Below are 21,952 nucleotides of genomic sequence, written 5' to 3' on the forward strand. Positions count from 1 at the left end.
TTTTTACATCAGGACAAATTTTACATTTCCCACATGATCTTGTTCCTTTAACCACAATTTGTTCGTATATTTTTTCTCTGGGCCTCATAAATTTCGTGTGCACTATCATATCCTTGATGTTTCTCCCTCTTTTATAGGCAAACTTAAATTTCTTTTTTATTAACTCATCCAACTCACTAAAATTCTGTAAAAACTTCCAGAAATGTAAGACACATCTCTTAATGCTTTCACTATATATATTAAATGTAGAGACCATAAAAATTTCTTCCAGCTCTTTCTTATTACTCATATCTACTACCTTATTTTGTTTTTTCCAATATTTTGGTCCCTTATTATATCTTTTATCAAATATTTTATTTATACTCAAATTAATTAATTGACTATCATATTGTCTTCTTATAAACATATCTGTTGTGTTCTTTATCTCATGTAAAAAATCTCTTTCATCATTACAGATACGAGATAGTCTTAAAAATTCACTATAAGGTAAAGCTTCCAGGGTGTGCTTGGGATGACAACTTGTGCCCATCAAAAATTGATTCAAGCAGTCAAACTTCCTATGTATACTAGTAACTATAGGTTTACCTATAATACCCTGTAAATTGATATCCAAAAAAGAAACATTCCTACCACATTGTATACCATCAAACTTAATACCAAACCTATTTGTTTGTATATCTTGTACAAATTTCTCACTTTCAGATTTGCCTCCCTTACACAAAAAAATCAAATCATCAATAAATCTAAAATAATATATAACATAATTTTTAACAAACAAATGAGTATAAATATACTCGAATTCCACCAATCCCATAAAGATATTTGCATACATGGGTGCAAACGCTGCACCCATGGCTGTTCCTTGGATTTGGTGGAAAATTCTATCATCAAAATAAAAATAATTATTCTCTAAACAGAATTTCACTAAATCTGTGCTATAATGCGTTAATGGTGAATCTCCCATCTGCTTATACAAAAGAATTCCAAAAGAATTTCTAATATTGGTGTAGAGACTTTTAACATATAAAGTCAGCCAGTACATATCTTTACACCAAATCACATTTTTGATTCTATTCAAAAAAATCAAAGGAATCTTGTATGTATGATGGAAGTTTCTGTGCTTCTTTTAATAGCAGATGATGTAATATCACCCGTAAATTATGCAAAAAATAATTACTGGCCGAAACAATCGGTCTGCCCAGAGGGTTAATTATATCTTTATGAATTTTCGGCAAACAATAAAAGTGAGCCGGACTACATTCTTGAATATTCAATTTATTTTCAACATCTATATCTGACCAGTAACCTAGTCTTAAACCTCTATGAACTAGGTTCAAATAATTTTACTTGGCTCCTGTTATAGCCTCAATGGGAGCTTCACAATATGTAGACTCATCCCCTAATAAGTCCATACACATTTTATAGTACTGAGTATAATGCATGACTACAATTTTATTGCCTTTATCAGAAGGCTTTACTATTAAATCACTTTGTTTAGAGAAATTCATTAATTCCATCCATTGTTTTTTTGATAAATTAAAATTCACATTTCTTTTATTCAAACCTTCTATTAATGCATCAATTCCAAAACCAACCATTGTCTGAAAATTTTTTAGCCCTTCATGTATAAATGGTGGCATGAATTTAGTATTTGTATTAATTATCGACGTATCTATAGTGCAATACGCATTCAATTCACTGACACAAGATAAATATGATTCATTCAAAGAATCATTACTAACTTCTAACACCTGCATCTCCAAGCTAGAAGAATTATTTAATAAATCCATAGACCCTGCACTTCCATCAACAATGCAGTTAAAATAGTACCAAAGGTGTAATTTGCGAACAAACCTAAAAAGCTCTATTTTACATTCATATTTTTTGGCAAAACTGTAGGTACAAATTTAAGTCCATGATTCAAAACCGTATAAACTTCATCACTAATATAGCAACCAGATAAATTGATAACTGAATTCGCAGAGTAACAAGAACAAAAATTAGTACCATTTAATCCTTTTGTTTTCGCGCCATTGACGGGGCGGCCCACCTCTCTGTGATTCTTGTTCCGTATAACTTCTTTTCTGTTGTTGTTGCCTCCCATATGTTCTTTGAGGGCAAAAATGTTCAGTAAAAAAACAGTCATCTACTGGTGAGGGCAACGGTGGAAAATCAGTACCTAAATCATTGTCACTCTGTGCTCTATATATGTCTTTCGTTTTATCATGAGTCTTCGTCGTGCTGTCAGTTCTTCCTTTCTGATAAACGCTATCATTAGGATAACCCCTTCTTGAGCATGACTGTTGATTGGATCCACCAAAAAAGGCTGTACCATTCTCAAAGTCCCGAAGAGCTCTTTGTATTTTGCTCATTTTTTGTTCCATCACTTTATTCTCATGTATTGTAATTTTATCTTGAATCTCATTCAAACAAGATGCAAATGTAACCCTGTCCAAAGTGGCCATTAAATTTGTACATACCACAGCAATTTCTTTTTTAATATTTGACAATTTAAGAATGTTTCGTTCTATTAAAATATTCAGCCATTCAATTGAACAATGATGTGCTGCTTTTTCCCATCTTTGTTGGAAAACTTTATCAGTCGCACACATAACAATGAATGGCTCTGACGGAAATTTCACTGCTCCTAAGCCTCTAGGTACTATATTGAGATCTACGTACCTTTGCAGGCTTGTATAATTGTAGTATGTTAGCATTTCTTTATCCATTAAATTTCTCAATTTAGAAAGCAAAATTTTAACTTCTCCTGGATATTCCATGGAGCGCTTACCAATATGGGCAAAAGGGTTACTTCCCCATTTGTTTTGGGTTTCAGCTAGAAAACGCTCCCATACTGGAACACCTGAAACATTATCAGTAACTCCATTCCTCTCTGTATGATCAGAGCTATGCTCCACATTGGTATTAATGAAGTCATCAAGGGTACGTTGGGAGGTACCTGGATTTTCCTCCCTAAAAATTCTCGGAATATTCACACCTGGATCACTGGCCATAAAAACGAGAAAGTAGAAGCCACTATACAACACCGAACTGTAATACGAACTGGAACACCACCAAAAGGAACAACAACCAGTGAAAATAACACTTTATTTTCTCTCTAGCGCCTCGGCTCACCAAAAGCCTTCGAGGAGTAATAAGGAGTAAGTTGCACTTTCCAGTCCTATTATATCACATCAGATTCAAGCAACATGCTATCAGCTATATCAAGAGGAACTACATCAACTTTGTAAAAACAAAATATCCAGATACAGTCTTGACTAAAGTGCAATGAATCAAAACTGTATTGAGTTAATCTGATTTTTATGGAGACACACACATACACATACATACACGAATGTGCATGCACATACATGTGCTGCATGCCAGGGACTGTGTCCCCTGTACTGCTGCTCTTATAATCTGCTCTACAGCTGGTGTATTGGAGCAAGAAGAAATATTGCATGCATTGACCTATTCAGGTTAATTGATAGTTTTGAAGAACTAAATGAAATGTTCAGATTTACAGCAGATGGAATAAGTAATTTCTTTTTAGTCAAGATTCTGTTACTGTGCCCACTAACTCTTTCTGGAGTTTGAGAAGTACCCTACCATCTGCCCCCCCCCCCATTTTTAATTACATTAGATATGTCTATGTATCATGGTTCCATATGTTCTAATTACTTTCCATGCCTTGCCTTTCTTCCCAACTCAGCAGACTTCTTATATGCATCCACATAAATGTAAATTTTCAAAAATCAGTCAGTATTTCCACAGCTCATCTGGTCTTCTGCAGAATGTTCTTTCTGAGACCAGTACAAATATGTAATGGCAGCCGTCATTTAGGCAATTTCTGAATGTGTTTATACCCTTCATTTACTTGTTTACCATTACTTTTCCCTCTTGATCTTTTTATTTTTAAAACATTTGCCATTGCATTCATCCCCTTCCCTTCCCTTGTACCACTCTTTCAATCTTTGTGTGTCATTCACTTCCTTGAAGAATTACACTAGATGATTTCTTGCTTTGCACTGAGTTTTGCCTTTTTATCTATCCATCCATTCTTTTTCATTCCTCCATTAGTTATTTCTCATAGCTCTTCAACCTAGTTTTCAGCCACCCCAACTAACCAGCTTTTTTACTATAACCTGATCATCTCATTGACTTCTGCACCTCCTAATTCTATATTATTGTATTTGACTCCTTTCCCTTATCCACACTTTGCAGCTGATGTTCAATAGCCATGACCCAGAAGAGAGCTTATCTCTGCATTCAGCATTTTCTTTTCATTATTCATAATCATGCATTGAAATGTCTACATTCTGCTTGTTTTTCTCAGAAAATACACACATCATCATGGACTTGATCAGGGAATGGTGAGTAACTGAATCTCAAGAATAGATTGTCCTGTATATAAACTGCTGTTGAAGTATATACAAGTAATAATCACTGAGAGTACTACAGCATGTTGTATTTGTCAAGTCAGAGATTGTGCAACTAAGGATAAGAAAAAAAAGCTCAGGCTAAATGACACCATTTCTTTATCTTCATTTCTGTGCAGTCTATGAGTTAGAATATATAAAAAGCAAAGGGTAATTAGTAGAAAGATGGATTGACCCCCTGCAACGTCACATATTTGCATGTTAGTAGTTTTTAAAAATCTAGGGGATATATGTGGTTATTTATTTAGTTTGCTTTGCTGAGTGTGTGCTTATATCCTGGCAATATGTTCATGGGGGTTTCTGATATGTAGGGTATTTTTGTAACCAGGCTGTTCAGTGATAGACAAATTCCTACAGTATATTAGTCACTATGATTTACAAATCCCATCCTTTACACAAATAGATTAAAACTTATACTCAGCAAATATGTGCATGCAACCCCCTCCATTTAACATCATTTTGTAATTTACAGTATGATGTTCCACTTCCTTACTTCAGCATTCATCAAAAGGTCTCCCATTATGCACTTATTATTTTTTAAGGTTCCCCTCTGCCCTCCTTTTTTGCCCAATTGCTCCTCTTTTTAGACTGAGCACCTTCCTTCATGCATCATCTCTCTTTTCCATTTATTACAGGAAATGCACTTCCAGAATATGCATAATTAATTCCTCCATCACATTTTAATAGGAATCATTGAAGATTATATGACAAAATATACATATCCACATCCAGTTACTTAAAAAAAAACTATATATACATAAATACACACACACACGTTATTGCAATCAGATTCAATTAGGCAATATATATATATATATATATATATATATATATATATATATATATATATATATATATATATATATATATATAAAATATATATATATATATATATATATATATATATATATAATGTCCTTTAAATACTTAAATCCTTTAAAACGTCCTTTAAATACTTGTTAAATCCTATCAGTAGAATAAATTTGATTACATTTTAGAAGATGTTAAATGTAACTCTTCCATGATATCTTAAATTTGTCTCAATAGTGATATCAGAAATTGATTTAATGTATTGTCATAAACCAAAGTGAAATAATCAATACATATCATGAAACTGTGCTTGACCCTAATTAAATGGTCTTAATAATATGATCACTCACTGGTGCAGTGACAATAATTACAAAAAAAAACAGTTATCTCTAAGCTTTGTCTGTGCTCATTATATATGTATTACTAACTGACATTTCAAGAGTAACTGTTTCAAATTATAGTATCACTTATTGTCCTTCCACTGTTATAAATAAATAAATTTACCCTTTTAAAAAGTTCCAACTTATTTTTGATACTGTAGGCATCTAAAGAATAAATTAATTCAAAAGCACATGTGAAATCTGACCTCATAGATTTATCCACAGAACCTGTGTCATATCAGCTATATAAAGTAGGTCTATGGTCTGTGTTTCCTTTCTCTGAAAGACATTTAAATGCATAGCAGTGCATTTCATTCAGTTTATATGTTTAACATGATGATGGGCATTTTATTAGTGCATCATATCTTATGTCTTCTGAAGATAATTTTAGTATGGAGGTTAGACAATTAAAAGACTCTCATGGAATAAATAAAACAGATGCAGCACATTCTCTGTGATGCTGTCTACATAAGTAAAGCATATATAAGCTGTTATGATTGATTTAAGGACATCTTTGTGCTCTCTGGGAAAAAAATAAAATGAAAACATTCATCACACCATCCACAAAGGTGGAAACGCCACAAGCTTTTCCAACTACAGACCAATATTTATTTTATCACCACTATTAAAGACTTTAGATAAATGCATCCACACAATTTCTGAAACACCTCATTAATAACAATCTCCTTTCTAAAACCCCAAAATGTTTCAGACCATACCACAATACAACCACATTCCTTAGATTTATTGACACAATCAAGCATCACAAAGTAATGGTAGCCTAGTCTCATTCTTCTTTCCTGACCTATCTAAAGCTTTTGACACAGTTTCTCACCAAAACACTACTATGTGAACTTCTTCCATTAGGCCTTAACTATACATCCCTATCTTGGTTCCATAGCAGTTTATCTAACAGGCACCTATTTGTTAAATGATGAGATGAAATCTCGTCACTCCTCCCAGTCTTCATTAGAGTCCTTCAAGGTTCAGTACCAGGTCTGTTATTACTTCCTCCGCAACCAAACATGCTAGCATTATGAAATATGCAAATTAATTGACCCCTTACTTCTCAGTCCCCAACCATTCGAGTCCATCAAGAAATTTCCCAAGAGTCATGATTAACATCCTCTGACCTGATTCTGAATCCAAAGAAAAACAAGTTAATGTTACTCCTTCCTATACAAAAATCAGATTGCAAATCCACCTTTAAATATTGCATCAGAAAACAACAAAGCAGATATAATACAAGCAATAAATTATTTGGCATTACAGTTGATGATAACTTAAAATTTGATTAGATGATAACTTAAAATTTCATTAGCATATCCTACATGATTTAAAAAAAAACATCAGAAACTAGGATTCCACTTTAGAGCACAACCCCGTTTCTCTGAACGCATGAGGAAAACAATTAAATCATTCTGTCTTCTACCATCACTCCTTTATGCACCCCCAATTCTTACTAACCTGAATTACAATAATAATGCAAAACTTAAAACATACTACAACAAGATAGCCAAACTTACTGCCAATCTTTTCTACTGAACCCACAAAGGGTAAACTGGTTAGAACTGTCACACTACACAATCTTTACACAATGGCTATCATCACATAATCTAATCTAAAATTCAGAATGATGTCCATCCCTAAGCAGTATCCTATAGTACTACACTCTAACAAGAGATCTACAATCCTGCAGTGAATTCCTCCTCACCACTATCATATCAAACAACACAGGAGGTGACTTAAAACATTCTATCTGTGTTGCCAAGCTTTGGAATACCATACCAAAACAGGTTGGACTAATAAGCAATCTTAAAACTTCAAACTGGAACTGAAACAGCAACTTTACAGCTTGTGGTTTTGCTGTTGCTCAATCACTTCCCAGGATTCAGTTAATTAATCTATATAGATCCATTCCTCTGGTTTTCTTACTACTAAACCCATCCAATGTCAGCTAATGTGATTTCCTATTTGCGAAAGAGAATCTTGTTCCTTACCAGTATAGCCACCTTTCTAGTAACCCATCTTTCTCATGCATACATCCTTATCTACTGTAAGTTCTAAATCAAAGTTGTGATTAACTCCTACTTATAGTTACTTAGCAGACTATCTTAGTCTGCAGAATTACTTTCCATAATTGTTTCAAGTCTAATTTATTTTGCCATTCCATGCATTGTTTATCATATATCCAGTTATATACTGCATTTGTAATATAATTTAGAGAGTGCAAAATACCCGCTGTAACTATTTTACTTTTCCTGTAGGTTTCAACAGTCCTTTGAAATTATTGTAACATTTTCTGGAAGTTTTCAACCCAGGCCATTGCTCAAATGTTTTTTTTTTTTTTTTTCACATTCAGACTTTCCTGGTAATCAAATGGAAATAAATACATACATACATACATAGACAAATAAGTAGAAGATAGTATGAACTACAACATACTTAGATATAGTCAAAAGTAGACTTTAAATGTTTTCAGGATAAAACAAGTTCAATGTAATTACAGAACAGTTGGTGTTAGATGTGAGTTACCCCCTTGTTAAATGAACATATATGTATCAAAAGTGCTTTGAAATTAAGACCACTTAATTAGGGTCCTATATGTTTTTTCATGTTTATTAAATGCGTTGCTTACAGAAGTTCCTGATAATATGTTACATCAGTTTGTTGACTTCATCATTGATGGACATTTTATATATCCCTCAGTTAAATTTAAGTTGCAATGTAGTGTCAACTAGATTGTTCTGAAATTTATTTTAGTGATATGATTTAACATATATTTTATAGTTAAGGGGATTTAGATGGTGTATATATATATATATATATATATATATATATATATATATATATATATATATATATATATATATATATATATATATACTGTTCATAGGTTCATAGGTTTATACTAGGCTATCTGCCCTAAGGCATTTATAAGCCTAGCCCAAATTTCTGTGGCTTACGCCACCCCTTATATGAAAAAATACTGTGCCCATTAGTTTGTTGTGCCTCTGTCCAGCAGTGACACAGAGATGATTCCCGGGGTAAACCTACGATCTCCCATCCACAGGTCTAGATTTCTCTTGAACAGAGTCAGCGAGGTGCTCTGCCTCACATGGACCGGGATTTTAATCCACAGCATAGGGAGTCTCTGAGTGATAAATGTATCCCTCCAGCACGTCCTATTTATATCCGTGCTAAGGTTTAAGTCGCTTGCTCTAGTGGTTTTGGTGGATTTGGATTTTTTGAGGTGGAGCATGTCCATTAATTCCGGGTTGGACATGGCCTTGTATGTCAGGCACATGTCACCTCTGAGCAGACGGTATGCGACTGAATAGAGCTGGAGTTTCTTCAATCTGGCAGCATATGACAGATTTTGTAGTCCCTTTATCCTTTTGGTGAGGAACTTTTGGGGTCTCTCCAATTGCTGCAGATGTCGGGTGAGATACATCCCGAATGGGGCATTGTACTCAATCATTGGTCTGATAAGTGAAGAGTACAGGGGAACAATAACCTCACTAGATCTGGATGTGAATCCCTTCATGATCAGGTGGGCAGTGTAGAAGGTCTTTCTAACCACTTTAGCAATGTGAGTGTCAAAAGAAAGGCCACTGTCAACCTGGGTCCCCAGGTCCCTGATAACCTCTTCTGTGCTTAGTGGATTGCCACCTATATGGTAGCTTGGGGTTACCTTGTTTTTCCCGAAGGGTATGACTATACATTTTTTGGCGTTTAACTTCAGGCCATGGCTCTGGCACCAGCTATCTGTTTCCGTGAGTCCCTTCTGAAGGATATCCGTGTCTGATGCACTTTCCACTATGGCCCAGTTTGCAGTCGTCTGCAAACTTTGTCAGCCAAAGTCCTCCTATGTTGGCCTGTACTTCTGAGAAGTAGATGCCAAACAATAGGGGCCAAGGACCGAGCCCTGTGGGACACCACTTGTGACCGGCTTGGAGTCTGACACAGCGCCAGCAACTCTAACCCTGTGGGTTCTGTCCTTAAGCCAGTTTGCAACCCATCTTGTGACATATGGGTTTACATTTAAGCTTGTAAGTTTTTCTACAATACCCGAGTGGGGTATTGTGTCGAAAGCCTTTGCAAGGTCAAGGTAGGCTGTATGGACTGCCTTTCCCTCATCAATGGCCTTGGTGACTGTTTCGAAGAAGTCGACCAAGTTCAAAAGGCATGATCTTCCCTTGACAAAGCCAAACTGGGTCGGGTCCAATGTCTGCAAGTCCCCTATATCTTTGTTTATGAGCTCCATTATGATCCTCTCCATAGCTTTGCAGACTAGACTTGTTAAGCTTATGGGGCGGTAATTACCAGGGTCCGTAGAGGTGCCGCCTTTGTGGAGTGGGACTACAGTTGCTGTACGCCACTCCTTGGGCACGTATCCTGTGGTAAGGCTGAGATTAAACAGCTGCCTTATGTGCGGGTTTAATTCCTCATTTAGCTCATGTAGCACACAGCCGGGGACACCATCCGGTCCCATTGATGCTGTGTTTTAGCTTTAGAGAGTGCAGCTTTCACCTGCGCATTTGAGATGTCCGGGAGGCTACACTCGGCGGGGATAGTTATCTCTCCTTTAGGGGAGAGGGTGAAGTTTGCACTGAACCTGTCTGCCAGTATGTTGGCAATGTCTGTGGGTTCAGTGATTTTTGTATCATTTTGGACTAATTCTGAGCATATCTGGGAGTTTCCACCCAGGTTCCTAACATAGCTGAAAAAGGCCTTATGATTGTCCTTTGAATCCATGGCAATTTTTCTCTCAAAATTGGCCTTAGTTGATTTTATGAGTGCTCGTATTTTTTACTAATAATGATCAGGGGTGACTTCCCTTTTATGGATTTTGTTCTATCATGTAATAGCTTTCTCCTCTTATTGTAAAGTTTGTTAATGGCTGGGGTCCACCAGACTGGACGTTTGCCCTTTGTGGAAAGAGTCTTGGTTTTATTTGGGATTGCCTGATCCATGCAGTCCTGGAGGTGTTCATAGAAGGCATTTGTAAGGGCTTCCGCAGCTTGGGTTGTGGTTTCCACTGGCTCAGGGGCCTTGAAGGATACCACACCAGTCTTGAGTTGTGTGAAGTTTGCTTTAGAGAAGTTCTTCACTATGGTCTTTTTGTTTGGGGTGGGGCAGGATGTGGATTTCCAGTGAGATTAGTTTATGATCAGATCTCACCAATGAGGGATATACTTCCGGTGTGGAGCATTTTTCCCCATGTTTGTGACAATGAGATCTAGTATATTTTCTCCTCTCGTGGGAACAGTGACTAGCTGTTCCATGGCATTTGAATTTATGAACTCCAGGAACCGTTGGGCTAGAAAGTTAGGGCTTGAGTAATGTTCCCAGTCTATATTCGGTAGTTGAAGTCACCCAATATGATGGTGTTTGGAGATACATTTATACCCTCCAGTGTCTTCAGGAAGGCTGTGTGGGGTTCCTGAGTTTGAGAGGGTGGCCTGTAGCATGCTACAATTTGTAGAGCAGTTTTGCCTATGGTTAGTTGCACCTGGATGGTTTCGAGAAGCTTATGCGTTGCCACCAACCTGGAGGTGTGGGTATCCTTTATGAATATGGATACACCCCCTCCTTTTGTGGTGTGGTCTGGGTTTTGGGGCCGGAACGCATGATATGAGGTAAAACCTAATAGTGCCGGGGTGCTCTAAGGAGCCTTGAACCAGGTTTCAGTTACAGCACAGACATCGATGTTCTCCATACTGAGAAGGGCCTCGAGTGCGTGCATTTTGAGATTTAGACTTCTGGCATTGTTCTGGCACTGTTGAAATTATTCTGGTTGTAATAATGCATTTTTTCTTTAATGCTTCAGCACTGATTTTGTATATTTTTGTCATATGAACTACAATGATTCTTGTTTAAACACAGTGGTTTTAATTACCTGTAGTTGAAGCTTTTTTCTTTTTTTACATTTAAGATGAAAGCACCACATCAATTAAAGGCATGTTTATTGAGTTTCTATAAATGTGTTCTTGTTTTTCTTATTTGACAAGTTTTATCACACACAAGACAATGCCCCAGAGACTGGTGATAAATCTGTCCACCCACCCAGAGAGTAAAAAAGTACTTCTACTGTTACAGTCTTTAATCAAACTTCTCAATAAAAAATTGAGAAACATGATTTTCTTTTTATATGGTTCTTTAGGTTCAATGGTGAGTACCAGTCTATTGTATTTGCACGCATAAACATGCTTCCCATTTGTCACCCTGCTCTGTTATCCTATAGGTATTTAACTATCCTTGCCATAACTATATTTAAATGCTTCTCATTTGTAATTGATTATTTTGTTTGGGTCTCACCTTCAGTATATTAGGGGGTCCCTACTGTATGGGAGGGTGTTTAACCAATGCTTATGTCCATGGTGGATAGAAATAAGTCCTGGGGTAAATTTCCTATTTCCCATTCACTGATCCAAATTATGCTTGAATAGGGTTATGGAAAGTATTTGTTTTACTTCTATGAGGAGTCTGTCCACAGTAGTGGCATCCCCTGATATGTACATATCCCTCCAGATTGTTCAGCATATGTTATAGTAGAGGCTAAGGTCTCTGTTTTGGACTGCATATTTCTAATATCATTTGACTTGCAGATGTGCAGTAGGTCCATTAGTACTGGTCTGTTCTTATAAACCACATATAGGTTACATCATAGTAGTCTGCATGAGACTAGAGTGTAGCAACAGAGCTTTGAAGCAGTCCATGTAAGCCATGTGCATTAGGCCCACTATTCTTATCATAAGTAACATCACTGGACAACTCAGATGCTGCATGTGCCTGGACAAGTACACACCAAAGGGGGCATTGTACTCTACGGCAGGTCTAATGAAGGATGAGTAAAGTAGCACAATGACCTCTCAGGACCTAGATTCTATCCCTTTATTTATAAGCTGCATAACAGATCAGGAGTTCCTTACAACAGTAGACATGTGTTGTTCAAAAGCCAGGTCACTATCAATGTAGTTGTCCAAATCTCTGACTACTGGGTCTAGTCTTAGAGGTATATTGTCAATATGATAATTCACAGATGTAGTCAATTTTCCAAAGGACCCAAAATGGCAGTCTTTGGAATTTAGATTTAATCCATGATTAACTCCAGTTATTTGATTGGAACAAGCCCACCTGTGGGATAGCGGAGTCCTTGGGGATTCACTGACTGCTTCCAGCATGCAGTCACCTACAAACTCTGTCAACTATAGGCCCTTGATGTTTGTGTTGATGTCTAAGAAGTAGTTGTCAAATAAGAGCAGCCCAAGAACAGAGCCCTGTGGGACCCCACTCATGACATGTCTTTTTTGTTATGGAGTCAAGTCCTATCCTGACTGTGTCCTATCTTTGGGCCAATCATCCACTGGGTGATGTAGGGGTTTATTACTACTTTGACAAGCTTATCCACAGTGTGCAAGTGGATTATATTATCAAAGGCCTTGGCCAGGCAAGGTAAGCAGTGTTTACTGTCTTGCCTTCATTCACCTCTTTGCTGACTTTTTTTGAACAAGACCACTAGGTTGAGCAGACATGCCCTTCCGTGAGCAAAACTGTACTGTGATGGGTACAGTGTTTGGAGTTTTTTTATGAGATTGTTGATTAGTTTTATGATAAGTATTTCCATGGCTTTACATATGAGGGTAGTCAACCTTATGGGATGGCAATTGCCCAGGTTTTTGAATGAATGGCTTTCCCTTGTGAAGGGGTATGAGTATTGCTGTTCTCCATTCACTTGGTATGAATGTTGAGGTTGAAAAGTGTTGTTAAGGGTATAGAATTATCTAGTGCCATGCTATTTAAGATGCATCCTAGGATATTGTCAGAGCCCTCAGAAGCCACATTATTTGGTCTTTGAGAGTACCTTTGGGACTCGGTCCTGTGTGATAGCTGAGACTGTATGTTTTCTTACATATCTTATGAGATTACTGGGGCTAAGGGGGTGAAACTTTCAGCTGAAGTCAGCTAATAGGTTTTCTATATCAATAGCTTCTGTACAGGTGGTACCATCTGCAATTAGCTCAGTACACTGCTATGTATTGTCTTTGCATTGCAGATATAGCTGAAGAAGGCCTTCTTGGCCTGGTTAACTATTAACTTCTCAAATTTGGCCTTAGTAGCTTTTTATTATGTTCCTACGTTGCTTGTTTAATTTGATGATTAAATTCTTATTTTGCTGGGTGTTGCACTTTATATTTTTGGCTATTATTTCTTCCTTTTATTATAAACCTTATTTATGATACAAGTCCACCAGAGCACTTCTTTTTTGTTAGGGTTTTATCCACACTTGCTTCTTTTGGGTACCACTGCTTCTTTGTAATTGTGCAGATACTGGTAAAGTTTGACAGTGTATGTTTTCATATGAAAAGAAGAGCTTTTCTAGTTTCAGGAGATTTTAATCTAGTCAGGAATCACTCAGAAGTAATAAGTTAGTCTTGAAGAAGTTTTTAAAAGTCCTTGGGTCCAGGTGGACACTGATTTCATCTTTATTATGAGGAAGACTGCTTTATGGCTAGACCTGATGAGTGACAATATTACACTGGAGATGGAGCATGATTCACCCATATTAGTGAAGACAAAGTTAAGGATGTTACTTTCATTGGAAGGCACTCTGACTAGTTGTTCCCAGGCAATTGGAATAACAAAGTCCAGGAATTTCTGCACTTTTATGCTAGTGGTGGCAATATGTTTGCCAGTCCATGGCTGGATATTTGAAGTCATATAGGAATATGATATTTGGATTAATGCTGTGTGATGCTAGTTCATTTAGTAGGTGCTATGACATTCCTGGGTCATAGAGGGCATTCAATAGCTCACCACGAGCTTGCCAGAATATGGTAAAGAACTTTGTTGATGGTGGACTGTACACGAAGGATCTCAAGGGCATCATGTTGCTTTGCCAGCATTGATCTGAGCCCTTCTGGATGAGGATTGAGATACCTCCACCTTTCTTTCCTTCCTGTGGAGTGGCTAGATTAAACATATGGAAGGATTGGTAGCCCTATACCACTTAAGTGCTCTACAATGATTTGAACCATGTCTTGGTCACTACACATATCATAACATACCATCTTCTGGTCCTTACATAACAGTTTTATTACCTTAAAGTCCTGCCCCATATGTATATCTCCTGCATCTGTTTTCATGCACAATAGTTCTGTTGCCCATTCAATCCTCTCTCTTTTACTATTTTGAGGAGAAGGAATGGCCTGAGAACCATCCACAATTATCCATCTCAGATAATTCCATACTTGTCTGTATGCCTAACCATTTTTCACGTATTCATCCACATCTTTTTTCTCCAATCACTGTTTTCTTTGTACCATGCTTTGCCAAGCCTAGCAATTTCATCTTCTTTCTCATTTCCTTGAAATTCTACTCTCTGTTAATCAATTATAACTTTCAAACTTAAATGTATGTTGGCACCCCCAAATCACAGATACTTAATCAGTTGTTCTCTCCATCATAATACACATTCTTCAAATGATATAAAGCCCTCATTACTCTTATCTTTCCCAAGAGCTCTCTTACTTACTTTTCACAAGACATCTCATATTTCATTTCATTATCTATTTACCTATTTTCTTTTATCCATTTTCTGAGATAATTACCACTCTGGCACTATAATCTATTTGACTTTAGTGAAGTCCAGTTATCTGTGGATCACTTTATTTATAACTCCTGTATACTCACCTACATGTCTGTGTTTAACTGTATTGGCTTCATCACATTTCACTCACCTTAATTTCCTGTTTGTTATTTCATTCATTGCATTAGTCATATGTATAGATATTGGTTAAAATCTGGCATCCCATAGTCCCACTAAAATGTGTTCCCAATAAGTCTTCCCCACCATATAGGTCTCTCAAACACCTTTATGCTTTTCTTTAACAATTTTATATTTCAGATTTATGTTTAAATTCCTTAAAATACATATAACCATTGAAAATGTCATTATCCGTATTATTGCTGTTCTACCCACCAATGTCCCCACTCACTACTTTCTTTTGTTTAAGGTCCTCCTTATTTGATCATGGACATTCTCAGGATTTCTTCTAATGTTTTCTACTACAGTAATATGTTATCTGATTCCCAAATAATGCTGTCTCCATTTAAACTAGTCTTAATAACAATGTACGTTTGTTCTCTTTTTACCTATTATTTTGCTCTCCAATAATGGGTGCCCATTGGTAATGTCTACTTTCATAGCCGATTATGCCATGGCCCTTGATGATCCCCACACTGTGTTCTCTTTCAATACTTTCATTTCAGTCCTTCTTGCCCATTTACATTATGCATGTTGGGGGAACTTCCCAGAAAGCTACTGTGCTATATGCTTCATAACAAACCTTCCCTGTTCTGCCATGATCTCTTCTACTTCTTTCAATGTGACTCCATCCTGGACATTTGTACCACCTGAATGATAAGTCACTTGGGCCTCACCTTCTTTATCACATTCCTTATGACTGATAATTTCATGCATTGCACTGACCAGTACCTGCACCTTCTCCATGCTGTTCCTTTTCTCTTTAACACCACACTCGAGTTCCTTTTTAATGGTGTCTCTTACACTATAAATACGTTGATGCATGCCTCAGCAGCTGGGTCTGCTTGTAGGTGTCCTTCCTCATTAAATGTACCTGTGCTGTCACCTAGTTAATATTTTACATGTGTGCCCTCCTAACCTGGTTTATATCTGCCTGCACTAACTCCATTATCTCTTCAATTCTTCTCTGACCCTCTTCTTCTCTTACATATCCCAACCATTGCTATCCTGACCTAACTCTTCTTGCCTTCATGATTCATAACGAGGTTGGTCACATCTTCTCTCCCTATTGTGCAACATAGACTTTTCTTCTCCAAGACTTTAGTATATTCTCCTTTTTGCATTCACATATTGTCCCATTTCTTCCGACTGTCATCAGTCAGTCATCTTTTACTCTACCCTTTTCATGATCTCCTTTTCTACCGCATTGTCCTTGCCTTGCATACCTGTACCACATCCTTTTTTTATTCATTATAGAGTTCCTTCATACATAATCTCATTTACAGCTTGTATGCTGCTTCCGCTTGTCCCTTAACTATATTGTACACTCAAAGTTAGCACCTAACTCACACTTCATCGTCTCTATTCCTGGCTCCCTTTCAGGTCTACTGATCTTCTCTGTTGATCTGCAATTTGCTTAGAGTTCCTATCTAACTATGCTTCTCACATAATCCCAATGCTCACAGTATTAACGTCATTCTACTGAACTTTTCTCTGAACTCTACCTAAAGCACCATCATATAACCAATACTATGTAGATTAAAGACCTCCCATGGGTAAGTGCTGTGCACAGTGACAACTTCTCTTATCTCAAATGCACTGATCTTCCTTTCTTTTGCAGCTGTTGACTGCAGATACTGTCTAAATAAGCAGTCATAGATTTACGAACAGGAATACCAAGTGAACTTAGTGTGACTCACCAAACATTTAAAAATAAAAAATGTCACCACCGAACTGCAAGTGTCACAAACAACACTTTTATTAGACATAAAAGACTAAGTGCTTCCCCCTTCATAGCCAAAGGACTTCATCAGAGTAAAACTTTAAATATACACATTTAATTTATATACTATTAACAATCACATGATACAACAAGCAAAAACGCTTACTCTTTGATTTCTAATACAAGTGTTGTTTTCCACGACACTTGCAGTTCAGTGGTGACATTTGTTTTATTTTTTTTTAGTCACAGATTCATCTTTCCACCTCCATGACTCTTCCTGTTTTCAGTTCAGATCATATTTACCTGCCACCTTGAACAAAAGTCACTTACTGGAATCTTCCTGCGATTGATCATTGCTCCTTGTATTTTCTAATTGTGAAACTCCCCATGCATCTAAGATATCCACTTTTGGAGAGATAATTCCTCAATACCTTTCCTTTACAAGAAGTGAGAACTCACTTCAGCAATGACAGTAACAATAGCACGTAATTTTTGACCTTGGCAGTGTAGACAATCATATTGATTGCTGATTTTCTTCATGGATAAACATTCTGACTGTAGGTCACTTCAGACATTTACATACCCAATTCCTAGATGCTCAAGAATTTGTGACAATTTGTATGTTATAGCAAGGCATGAACCAGTCAGCATACCTCGGTTCAATGATTCCTTTTGCAAATAACATAACCAAGTGGTATGGATAATTGACACACTTGCTCCACAGAACCAACATTCTGTGCAAGTAGAGATCCCTGTCTAACATTAATTTTTTCATTATTAATGTACAGATATTATAGACAAAAACGCTGAGTGAAACAACTACGCTTTCTTCCCTGTAACAACGTTATTTACTGAGGAAACGCAGTGCAGTCTACGTGAAAAAAACTTTTTAATGTTCTTTACTTTTAGACAGGAACTTACTTAATCTTGCCAAAGCAAGTGTACAAAAAATTGATTAAGCGCTTTCACCTACAGACTGTTGGCTTCATCAGAATAATTCTTTGAACATTTACAAACCATTTAAATCACTTTTTTGGCGCCATTTCTCGGCTGCCCTTAAAGTTGTATTACTATAATAACAATATGTTACTCACTTAATTAAAAAACGTAACTGATACAAAAACTGCACCAACCTACTAAAATACAACGAAATACACATACAAATGACATACACATATAAATGACTAATCCATTGTTTAAAATTGTTAAAAAAATGTTTTTAAAAATTCTCATCATCAATACACTACTATTTACAACTAAATCCTTGTCTATATGTGTTTTGAATATTTATATAATATCTTCTTATATCTGGACAACCTGCTGACACAATTCAAATTTTAGCATCCTTAATAATTGTAACCTTCTTGTCTAATATATAATTGCAATAATTACTAATAAATTACTAATAAATTATATTATTATAGATATGCAACTTATTCCTTTCTTACATCTAATATCCTATTATAATGATATCAACCTTGTGAATAAATAAATAAAATAATATCAACCTTGTGAACAAATAAAATTAAACATAATTTACAATCATCGAGAAGCTCCATGCTTTAATAAAGGTTTTAAAGAGATGTTGTCATTTAACCCTGGTGTGGTCGATGCATCTGTGTATAATTGCCACCACACCTCCTTATAACTTAACATCTCCTTCATACAACCTCCCCTAGGATTGTATTTTATCTGTTCCAGTATTGCGAATTTGAACTTATGTAGTTCACCATATTTTTCTGTATGTCTATACAAGGCATTATTATTATCCTTCCTATACAGTATGAATGGTCGTAAATTCTCCTTTTTAAAGCTCTCTCTGTTTTTCCTATATAGTATCCACTACACACAATGCACTTAGCCATATATATAACGAAACTAGTGCTACAGTTCGCTTTCTTGAATTTTATTTTACTATTATTAATATTATCCAATGTAAGTTCATTTAACTCCATAATATCACCACACGGGTTGCAATGACCACATTTTCTAGTCATATTTGACCCATTGCCACTAATGTAGTCCTGACTTCCTACAGTTCCTTTCTCTAATAACCTCTTTAAATTATATCCCATTTTATATACAAATACTGGTTTCTCTCCTACACATTTAACTAAACTATTATCCACAATAAATATTTTCCAGAGTGATGACATTATATTTTTAATCTGGTGTACAAAGGGTGAATACTCCAAGATACAAGCATGTTGATATCTAACTGTACTATTGTCAATATTTATACTACTTTGAACTTCAGTAGTTAGCTCTTTGCTTCCCAATAATGCTATATATTTTTTCCCCATTCTTCAATGACATATTTCTTTACATTATTCATCATTGTAACATCATAATTTCTTTCTTCAAATAATTTTTTGACATAATCCATTTCCTTTATCATTTCATTATATCTTGAAGTCATCCGAGCTATTCTTATACATTGCCCTTTGTATATATTGTACAATAGTTTTTTAGGATGATTACTGTTATATTGTAAGTAATCATTAGAAAAAGTATTCTTTCTAAATATAGCAGATTTGAAACCCTTTTCATCATGTGATATAAATGTATCTAAATAGGCTATACCGTTGTCACTTGTAGAATGGGTGAACTTTAAGAATTCACTACTGGTGTTGATGAAGCTTATAAACTTGTTTAACTCTTCTTTTTTACCCTTCCACAGAATGTAGATGTCATCCAAAAATCTTGTGTAATGTATTACTTGTTTGAAAAATATACTAGGGAATAAAACTTTCTCTTCCCAATTTAACATTACAAGATTTGCATATATGGGTGTACTAGCAGATCCCATTGCTACACCATTATTTTGCCTGTAATGTTCACCTTCAAAATAAATATAATTGTGTTCCAATACAAGCGACATACAGTCCATAATAAGACACACATGGTCCCAATCAAAATTTGTATGTTTCCTTATACTATCACAAAACATCTCAAGTCCCACTTGTTTAGGAATGCATGAATACAGATCTATAACATCAATGGTTACATATAACAATTCACTACAATCAATGTATATAGGGAAATTTCTTAAGAAATCCAAAGAGTCTTTTATTAAATGTGGGATATGACTATAAATATTTTTTAACCATGTATCCACTGCTACTCCTATAGGGAAGGTTTTGGCAGAACTCCCTGACACTATAGGTCTAAATGGGGGGGTCACTTATATTTTTGTGTACCTTTGGTATACCCACTAATGTAGCTAGTACTGGATGTTTGACCTTGATGAAATTGTACACATCTATATTAATCCTGTTGTCTATCCAGAATTCTTCAATATAAGAATCTATTCTGTTGTAAGCTATATTGATTTCATTAAGTGACACTGTCTCATAGTTCCCTGATTCAGTTAATAGAAAAAATAATTTGTTGACATATTCCAATTTGTCATATATTACTGCTCCTCCCCCTTTATCCGGTTTCATAATACGTATGTCTTTATCTCCCCTAAATGTTGAAAGTGTTTCTCTCTCCTTTGTAGTCAAATTATCTTTTATAACTTTCTTACTAGTTTTATTTTTTAATTTATAAACTTCCCTTAGCACATATTTTTCATACATCTCTACTTTACTTGACAATAGTACAGTTAGATATCAACGAGCTTGTACCTTGGAGTATTCACCCTTTGTACACCAGATTAAAAATATAATGTCATCATTCTGGAAAATATTTATTGTGGATAATAGTTTAGTTAAATGTGTAGGAGAGAAACCAGTATTTGTATATAAAATGGGATATAATTTAAAGAGGTTATTAGAGAAAGGAACTGTAGGAAGTCAGGACTACATTAGTGGCAATGGGTCAAATATGAATAGAAAATGCGGTCATTGCAACCAGTGTGGTGATATTATGGAGTTAAATGAACTTATACTGGATAATATTAATAATAGTAAAATAAAATTCAAGAAAGGGAACTGTAGCACTAGTTTCGTTATATATATGGCTAAGTGCATTGTGTGTAGTGGATACTATATAGGAAAAACAGAGAGAGCTTTAAAAAGGAGAATTTACGACCATTCATACTGTATAAGAAGGAAGGATAATAATAATGCCTTGTATAGACATACAGAAAAATATGGTGAACTACATAAGTTCAAATTCGCAATACTGGAACAGATAAAATACAATCCTAGGGGAGGTTGTATGAAGGAGATGTTAAGTTATAAGGAGGTGTGGTGGCAATTATACACAGATGCATCGACCACACCAGGGTTAAATGACAACATCTCTTTAAAACCTTTATTAAAGCATGGAGCTTCTCGATGATTGTAAATTATGTTTAATTTTATTTGTTCACAAGGTTGATATTATTTTATTTATTTATTCACAAGGTTGATATCATTATAATAGGATATTAGATGTAAGAAAGGAATAAGTTGCATATGTATATTAATATAATTTATTAGTAATTTATTAGTAATTATTGCAATTATATATTAGACAAGAAGGTTACAATTATTAAGGATGCTAAAATTTGAATTAAGTGTCAGCAGGTTGTCCAGATATAAGAAGATATTATATAAATATTCAAAACACATATAGACAAGGATTTAGTTGTAAATAGTAGTGTATTGATGATGAGAATTTTTAAAAACATTTTTTAACAATTTTAAACAATGGATTAGTCATTTATATGTGTATGTCATTTGTATGTGTATTTCGTTGTATTTTAGTAGGTTGGTGCAGTTTTTGTATCAGTTACATTTTTTAATTAAGTGAGTAACATATTGTTATTATAGTAATACAACTTTAAGGGCAGCCGAGAAATGGCACCAAAAAAGTGATTTAAATGGTTTGGAAATGTTCAAAG

Source organism: Protopterus annectens, chromosome 17.part0 (genome assembly GCF_019279795.1).
Source record: "Protopterus annectens isolate FY-2018-M chromosome 17.part0, PAN1.0, whole genome shotgun sequence".
Taxonomy (NCBI): domain Eukaryota; kingdom Metazoa; phylum Chordata; order Ceratodontiformes; family Protopteridae; genus Protopterus; species Protopterus annectens.